Below are 9,715 nucleotides of genomic sequence, written 5' to 3' on the forward strand. Positions count from 1 at the left end.
CGATCCAAGGTCCTCGGCGTGGTAGCCTTGTGCTACCACTACATACCACAGTTGAGTGCTGATAATGTCATTTCGTCATATCTAAATTCTACCACATCTGGCTCATTTTAGAAGCTCAACCCGAGAATATGGTATATGAAAAACTTGTGCGGCTAGACCAGTTCTACAAGTATGTTACGGAAAAACCGATATTTTTCGAACATTTAAGATAAATGTCACGGACTACCTTCGAAAAATGTCAATGATATTCATGGTGAATATCAATTGTCATTTTTCGAAGGTAGTCCGTGACATTTATCTTAAATATTAAAAAATAAGTGGTTTTCCCGTGACTTTCTTGTAGAACTGGTCCAGACGCACAAGTTTTTCATATACCACATATACCAGAACCCTTCGGGGGATTCCACTGAAATTCCTTCGAGGAATCCGCCCTGCAATTCCTGCAGGAATTTCTCTAATTTCTTCGGCGATTCCTCCTGGACTTCCTTCAGGAGATTCCCTGGACTTCCTTCTAAGATTTTTCTTGGAATTCCTTCGGGAAATTCTCATGGAATTTGTTCAGAGATTCTTCCCAGAATTCCTTCCGGAATTTCCTAGATTTTCTTTCGGGGTTTTCTCCTAGACTTCCTTCGGGTATTCCTTCTGCAAGCCCATACACAAGGGGGTGTTGAGGGTTTAGGGGAATCCCTCCGGAGATTCCTCCTGGACTTCATTTAGGGATTCCTCCTGGACTATCTTTGGGGATTCCTCCAGAAATTCTTGCGGGGATTCCTTCTGGAATTCTGTGATTCTTCTTGAACTCTTTCAGGGATTCCTTTTGAAATTCCTTCGGGGATTCCTTCGAGGATTCCTCCTGAAATTTCTTCGGTGATTCTTCCTTCTAAGTTTCCTCTTGGAATTCCTTTGGTCATTCCTTATCGAATTTCTTCGGAGATTACTCCTGGAACTCCTATGGGGATCTCTCATAGAATTCCTCCGGGAATTCCTCGTGGAATTCCTCGTGAAATTTCTCCAGAGGCTCCTCCAAGGATTCCTTCGGGAATTTCTCCTTGAATTCTTTCGGGGATTCCTCTTGGAGTTCCTTCGGGTTTTCTTCTTGTGATTCCTGCGGGGATTCCTCCTAGAATTATTTCAGGAGTTTCTCATGGTATTCTTACGAGGATTTCTCCTGAAGTTCCTTCGAGGGTTCCTCCTGGATATTTTTCGATGGGTCCTCCTAGAAATCCTTTGGGGATTCCTTCTTGATTTTCTTTGCAATTTTTTATATAGAATTCTTATGGGGATTCCTGCTGGACTTCCTTCATGGATTCCTCCTGAATTTCTTTCGGCGAATCCTCTTGATATTTCGTCGTCGATTCCTCCTGGATTTCCTTCTGAAATTCCTTATTGATTTTATCCAGGATTCCTCCTGGAGTTCCTTTTGGGTTTCCTTCTTGAATTTCTTCGGTGATTTCTCCTAGAATTCCTTGGGAAATTCCTCCTGGAATTCGAGGATTCTTCCTAGAGTTCCTTCGGGGATTTCTTCGTCAGTTTTTTCGGAGATTCTTTCTGGGCTTCCTATGAGGATTCCTCATGGAGTCCTTCGGGGTTTCCTCTTGAAAAACTTTTGAGGATTCTGCTTGGAATTTCTTCGGATATTCCGCCCGGAATTCTTTCGATGTTTCCCCCTGGGATTTCTCTTGTTATTTCTTCGGAGATTCCTCCTAGACTTTCTTAGGAGATTCCTCCTGGAATTTTTTCGGGGATTCCTCCTGGAAATTCATCTGAGATTCTTTCTGGACTTCCTTCGAGGATTACTCCTAAAATTCCTTCGGGATTCTCTCTTGGAATTCCGTTGGTGATTCCTTCGGGATACTTCACACAATTCCTGCGGGGGTTCCTTCTTGAAATTCCTCCGGGGGTTCCTTCATGAAATTCCTCCAGGGATTCCTCCAAGAATGCCTTAGAGGTTTCCTCCTAGAATTCCTTCGGTGGTTCTTTTTAGAATTCCTTCGAGAAATTGTCCTGGGATTCTAACCTCTTTCCTTCTAGAATTCCGTTTGGGATTTCTCCTGGGAGGTTCTTTCTTCGAGGAGTTCTCCTAAAATTCCTTAGGGGATTTCGTCTGATATTCCGTCGGGGATTCCTCTCCTTCGGAATTCCCTCTTGGAATCCCTTTGGTGATTCCTCTTAGAATTCCTTCGGGGATCCTTCCAAGAAGTCTTTCTGGGAATTCCTGCTATAATTTCGTCTAGGAGTCCTCGTGGAATTCTTTCGGCAATTCTTTTTCCTTAAGAGATTCATCCTGATAATTTTTCGTTGATAAGTAATTCCCTTCTGATTTCTGCATGAACTCATTTGGAGAATCCTCCTGGAATTCCTTCGAGCGATTCTTCCTGGATTTCCTTCTGAAATTCCTCGAAAATTCTAACAAGAGATTTCTTCAGAACTTTCTGCGGAGAAATCTCTAAGAGAGATTCTTGAACCACCAGAGATTCCTGCAGAAGTTACAACAGTTCCTGCAGAGATTAGTCTGGAAGGTATTTTATGGATTCCCCCTGGAGTTTTTTTTAAGGCTTCTCCTGGAATTCCTTCTGAGATTCCTCCCTGAAATAATTCGGGGATTCCTTAGTGTAAATAGTGCAACTATAGACAAACAGACGTCTCACTCTACTATTTCCCCATCGTTTCTCTTTTTAACGATCTATTCAAATATTGTGTAGTTTGCAATCTCTCGCTCAAGGCGCTCGCATAGTTTTTGCTCATTACCACCATCTACTCAGTGGGTTTGCGAAACACAGCGTAACTAGCATTGGGCGATTATACTTTTGTGACGATGATTTTAATCGCACTTTGTTCCATGTGATACGTCTGTTTGTCTGTAAATCGATGTTTACCCTTCATTTGCATTGGAGTAATGCAACATGCACTACACTATGGATACACTATGGGTTTCTGTGTTATAGAAGGAGAAGCATTTTCAGGATTATCTGATGGCTTTCAGGGGCATTAAAGAAAGTTTCAGGGACGTTCAGGGGGCAGCAGGGCATTTCAGGGGGACCTCAACGAATCTGAAACCCCCGGAACATTCTTGGACCCCATAGAATGCATCTGAGATCCAGACTCACCGACACCCCCGAAAACACACTGCCTCTAATGTCTCTAAACCAGCTAAAAATTCTCCAGATTTTTTTTAGAAATGCCTCCGAAACCGCCCTGATAGGTACCCCGTTGGATGCCTGTAATGCACCTGAGATCGAAACCCCCGAAACAGCACTTAAAGTCCCGTGTAACACCTCTGAAACCCGCTGGAAGTCCATTGACACTACGTGGTATGTCCCCTGACATCCACTAAAACCCACTTGGACCCCCTGTAACACACCTGAGACCCTCAGAAACCCCAGGTATCAGTTAAAGAGTCCTTAAAATAAATTAATAAAAATAATAATAAACTCCTTGAAATGCCTCCAAAACTTTCTAAAATAAATAGAAATAAAATGCCCCTGAAACCCTCTAAAGCTCCCTAGGACCTCATGCAACGCAGCTGAGATCCTTCGAGCAACCCTTAAACGCCCTCGGACCCCATGCAGCGCACCTGAGACCCCCTGAAACCTTTGTAACACGCCAGTAACGCCTCTGATCCCCACTGAAAAACCTCTGAATCTTGCCGAAATGCCTCTCAATATCCCCTAAAAGCCCCTCAGACTCCATGTATCGCACCTGAGACCCTCCAAACCCCCTGTAACGCCTCTGATACCTACTGAAATTCCACTAAATCTCCTATAAATGCCCCCGATAACGCTCTGAAACCAACCGTTCCTCTAGAAATTTTCAATTTCTACGAGAGTTTATGATAAGCACTTATGAACAACTATTGTGAAATAATATTTACACATAAATTTACGTAAATCAAGATTCGAACTCGAGACCCGTTGATTGCCAGCCGCATGCTTTCCTATCTGCGACATCCTAGAGTAATGAATTGAAGCTCTCTAATCTAAACATAAAATTCTCGTGGTTTAATGCTGATCACACTTCGACTCCTATTCAGCAGTGGTGAATTAGCACAGAACATTATTATTAACAACTGAACACATTAATTCAGCTGCTGTTCAGTAAAAAATACGTGTTTTTCATCTCGTACTCTAAGTCGAAGTATAGTAGAACGAAAGCGCTGATCTGACTCGCGAAAAACGCATTATGCATTATGTATTATTTTTCAATGAACTTAACAAGAAGCAGAAAAAGGTCTTGTTATACTATTTTGAAAAGGAAATACTGCAAGCCGAATAAAAATCTTATTAAACGCTTGAAAAGTGTTTTAAATTATCTTTGTTACTATCAATACGAATGCTTGTTTGCGGCTTGCGATTGGCAACTAACCCACCTAAGCCGGTTGAAAAACAACAAACCCGCTGGAGCAGATCAACTACCAAGCGAGTTACTTAAATACGGTGGAGAAACACTGATGAGAGCACTACACTGGGTCATTACCAAGATTTGGGAGGAGGAAGTATTAACGGAGGAGTGGATGGAAGGTATCGTGTGCCCCATCTACAAAAAGGGCGACAAGTTGGATTGCGGGAACTACCACGCGATCACACTACTGAGCGCTGCCTACAAGATACCGTCATGCGGGGTGTCATTGGGCCAAAGCGGGGTGGTCCACTATTCCGCACGTTTGGAATACGACGGGAATGTATATTGTGTGCTAAACTACTAGAATACAAAATTCTAAGATACTTTGCATCCACCACCGCATTCTCTGACTTATACTGAATCGAACCGACCAATATTACCCTCTAGGTCCAATGTCACCCCGAACGGCGATACTCTCTCAAATTTTATGCCGCCGTCTATCACCGATTGCAAGAGAGTTCGTGGGGCAATATCAGGCTGCATTCATGGGCGAACGCGCTACAACAGACCAGATGTTCGCCATCCACCAGGTGTTGCAGAAATGCCGCGAATACAACGTGCCCACACATCACTTGTTCATCTGATCATCGATTTCAAATTGGCGTATGATACAATCGACCGAGAACAGCTATGGCAGATTATGCACTGAAAATGAGACACACAGCCATGGACCGAGTGGAATGGAGACGGCTACTATGTACATATGTACACACTCAAAACAGATTTGCGGGCTCGGCAAAAACGCGCACAGCCGTCTGCTCAGTAAAACTATCAGCTGATATCCCAGCAAAAAGTGACATTTGTTAGCTGACTCTCAGCAAAACGATTGCCGAAGCTCAGCAATGAACTGTCAAAATTGCTGAGATCTCAGCAAAATTGTTGTTTGCTGATTACTCGGCTGTGCAAATCTCGGCAAAAGAATGGAAAAATGCTGATATCCCGGAAATCTGAATTAAGTGTGTACAGCAGAGGCCACCAAGGTCTTAGTCTGATCGGTAAGGTAAGTACAAGTGTGGACAAGTGGAATTCCGTAGGGGAGACTGAGGAGACTTGATCCCTGGGGAGACTTGTTCCCCCCATATTTGCTCGGAATCAAAAACATTTTTCTTCTAGCATATTTTTTCCAAAACTACTCCTGAACAAACGACTGTGTTTTGGCTATAAGTGATTTCGATTGTACATTGCATTATTTTCTAAAGGCTGATGGTTTGTTTTCAGTCCTTCAGAAATCTTTTAGGCGATTCCGAAAAATCTCAATAACTTTGTGAAAATTAAACCAAATCGTGTCAAAATTTCACAGTACATAGTTTGAATAAAATACTTTCAAACTTATTTATCCAAATAAGGCTGTTGGTAACACATTTTAATTAATTCAGCTTAGTATACACAATAGTGACATGGGGAGACTTGATCCCTCGAGGATTACACACACATTATACATGTGAAAAATAAAATTCTATTCGGAGGCCTCTATTTACTTGGAATTCTAGTCTGTTCAACGATAAAATGTGTCAGATAATTATAACTTTAGTACAAACCAAGAAAAGGGGGATCAAGTCTCCCCATTTTGGAAATACGGCATATCCTTAAAAATTTAAGGAAATCTTACAATTTCAAACACTCCATATTCATCTAAAATACAAGAAAACTCGAAAAGAAAATGAATAGGAAGACTCTGGGATTATTTTCCCTTTAAATAAACCATGTGCTCAAAGGGGGATCAAGTGTCACCCATTTTTGAAAAATCCATCATAAGACATGCCTTCATAAAAACGCAGTTTTGAAAACTTTAACAATAATTTAAAGGCCTTCTGTTGTGTATTAACTTGCAATAGATGTTTACCTGCCATTTTGTACGGAAATCGGATCTAGTTTTGTGTTTTTCTTAAAGTTTCAGTTAAATTAAGAAAAAGGGATCAAGTCTCCCCAGTCTCCCCTACTGAATCAACAATTTGCCGCCATAATACTCGATTTGCAGCTACAGCTCTCCAACGTCGGTCACGCCCAACACTCGCCAGATCACGCTCCACCTGGTCCGCCCATCGTGCTCTCTGCGCTCCACGCCTTCTTGTACCAACCGGATGGTTAGCAAACACCAACTTTGCAGGGTTGTTGTCCGGCATTCTTGCAACATGCCCTGCCCATCGTATCCTTCCAGCTTTGGCCACTTTCTGGATGCTGGGTTCGCCGTAGAGTGCAGCGAGCTCGTGGTTCATCCTTCTCCGCCACATACCGTTCTCCTGCACGCCGCCGAAGATCGTCCTTAGCACCCGTCGCTCGAAAACTCCGAGTGCTTGCAGGTCCTCCTCGAGCATCGTCCATGTCTCGTGTCCGTAGAGAACCACCGGTCTTATACATACACCGGTCTTGTACATGGTACATTTGGTGCGGGGGTGAATCTTTTTTGACCGCAGCTTCTTCTGGAGCCCATAGTAGGCACGACTTCTACTGATGATGCGCCTTCGTATTTCACGGCTTTTAGCAAGGAACCGAGGTAGGCGAATTCTTCTACCACCTCGAAAGTATCCCCGTCTATCGTAACATTGCTGCCAAGGCTTGTCCTGTCTCGCTCAGTCCCACCTACCAGCATGTACTTTGTCTTAGCCGCATTCACCACCAGTCCGACCTTTGCTGCTTCGCGTTTCAGGTGGGTGTACAGTTCTGCCACCGTTCCAAATGTTCTAGCAATAATATCCATGTCATCCGCAAAACAGACAAATTGGCTGGATTTCGTGAAGATCGTACCCCGGCTGTTGAGCCCGGCTCGTCGCATAACACCTTCCAGGGCGATGTTGAATAGTTGGCAGGAGAGTCCATCACCTTGTCGTAGTCCCCGTCGGGATTCAAATGAACTGGATAGTTCACCCGAAATCCTTACGCTGTTCTGCACACCGTCCATCGTTGCTCTTATCAGTCTAGTCAGCTTCCCGGGAAAGCTGTTCTCGTCCATGGTTTTCCATAGCACTGTGCGGTCGATACTGTCGTATGCCGCCTTGAAGTCGATGAACAGGTGGTGCGATGGGACCTGGTATTCACGACATTTCTGGAGGATTTGCCGTACGGTGAAGATCTGGTCCGTTGTCGACCGGCCGTTGATGAAACCGGCTTGGTAACGCTTCTCACGAACTCATTTACTTTAGATGATCTGGAATAGCACTTTGTAGGCGGCATTCAAAACGGTGATCGCTCGAAAGTTCTCACACATTAACTTGTCGCCTTTCTTGTGGATGGGACAGATTATCCCTTCCTTCCACTCCTCCGGTAGCTGTTCGATTTCCCAGATCATGACTACTAACTGGTGCAGACAGCTGGCCAACTTTTCCGGGCCCATCTTGATGAGTTCTGCTGCGATACCGTCCTTACCAGCCGCTTTGTTGTTTTTGAGCTGGTGGATGGCATCCTTAACTTCCCTCAGCGAGGGAGTTGGTTTGTTCCCGTCCGCTGCTGCACCAACATAGCCATTTCCGCCGCTGCCTTGATCTCCCGTGCCTACATTCTCTTCGCCATTCAGGTGCTCGTCGAAGTGCTGCTTTCCACCTTCCACCTCCCATCCTTACCCCTACAGATTTTGACTTGTGGCACGTAGCCTTTGCAGGATGCATTGAGCTTCTGGTAGAACTTACGTATTTGTTGTGAACGGCACAGCAGTTCCATTTCCTCGCACTCCGCTTCTTCCTGGTGGCGCTTTTTCTCCCGGAGGAGACGGGTCTGCTACTTCCGCTTCTGTCTGTATCACTCTACATTCTGTCGGTTTCCACGCTGCAGCATTACCGTCCGCGCTGCATCCTTCTTTTCCAGAACCGCTCTGCACTCGTCGACACCGAAATTATTATAACTTTAAGGCTGGTATCTCTGAGGAATCACATACATATAACAGGAAAAAGGTAAATGTCTTGATTTCTATATGAAACCATGATGTCCTCCTGAAGCTGTTTTTCGTCAAGACGATCATTTCAACCACTTCACGAGCGGTAAAGGTTGGTGTGGGTACGATTCAGTGGTTGGGACTTTGCGTTTCTTGGGGATCGAGATATGTTGGCACGATGGAACGGTAGTTGAAGAACTGAGAATGAATGAATGCTTCAATTTTCCTCCACGAAACGTCAAAACCATAACCACCATCACCTTTTCGCGGAGAAATGAATCCCAAAAATGAATCGATTTATCTTAAGTAAGTTTCTCAAATTAAAATCCTAAAAGGGGAACAGATTGTAGAACTAGAGTATCTTCAATCTGAACCGTTAAATCCATACTCTCTCAAATTTTATGCCGCCGTCTATCACCGATTGCAAGAGAGTTCGTGGGACAATATCAGGCTGCATTCATGGGCGAATGCGCTACAACGGACCAGATGTTCGCCATCCGTCAGGTGTTGCAGAAATGCCGCGAATACAACGTGCCCACACATCACTTGCTCATCGATTTCAAATCGGCGTATGATACAATTGATCGAGAACAGCTATGGCAGTTTATGCACGAATACGGATTCGCGGATAAACTGATACGACTAATCAAGGCGACGATGGATCGAGTGATGTGCGTAGTACGAGTATCAGGGACACTCTCGAGTCCCTTCGAATCTCGCAGAGGGTTACGGCAAGGTGATGGTCTTTCGTGCTTGCTGTTCAACATTGCCTTAGCTTAGAAGGTGTAATAAGAATAGCGGGGATAAACACGAGTGAGACGATTTTCACAAAGTTCGTTCAGCTGCTTGGTTTTGCTGATGATATTGATATTATAGCTTGTAAATTTGAGACGATGACGGAAACGTACATCCGACTGAAGACTGAAGCCAGGCGAATCGGATTAGTCATTAATGTGTCGAAGACAAAGTACGTGATGGCAAAGGGCTCCAAGGAGGAATCACCGCGCCCGCCACCCCGAATTTCTATCGACGGTGATGAAATCGAGCTTACTTTGGACACAGTCACACGAAGTTAACTATCTACAGTACGCTGATTAGACCGGTAGTCCTTTATGGGTACGAAGCATGGACCCTACGTGCAGAGGAGCTACGCGCCCTTGGAGTTTTCGAACCGAAGTTGTTGCGTACCATCTACGGCGGAGTACAGATGGAATACGGGACTTGGAGAAGGCGAATGAACCACGAGCTGCATCAGCTGCGGAGAAAACCAACCATCGTCCACACCGCGAAAATCGGGAGGCTACAGTGGGTGGGTCACGTCATCAGGATGTCGGACAGCAACCCGATTGAAATGGTTCTCGAGAGTCATCCGACCGGTACAAGAAGAAGTGATGCGCAGCGAGCTAGACAGGTCGATCAGGTGGAGGACGATCTGCGGACCCGTCGCAGAGT

Source organism: Aedes albopictus, chromosome 1, assembly GCF_035046485.1.
Source record: "Aedes albopictus strain Foshan chromosome 1, AalbF5, whole genome shotgun sequence".
Taxonomy (NCBI): domain Eukaryota; kingdom Metazoa; phylum Arthropoda; class Insecta; order Diptera; family Culicidae; genus Aedes; species Aedes albopictus.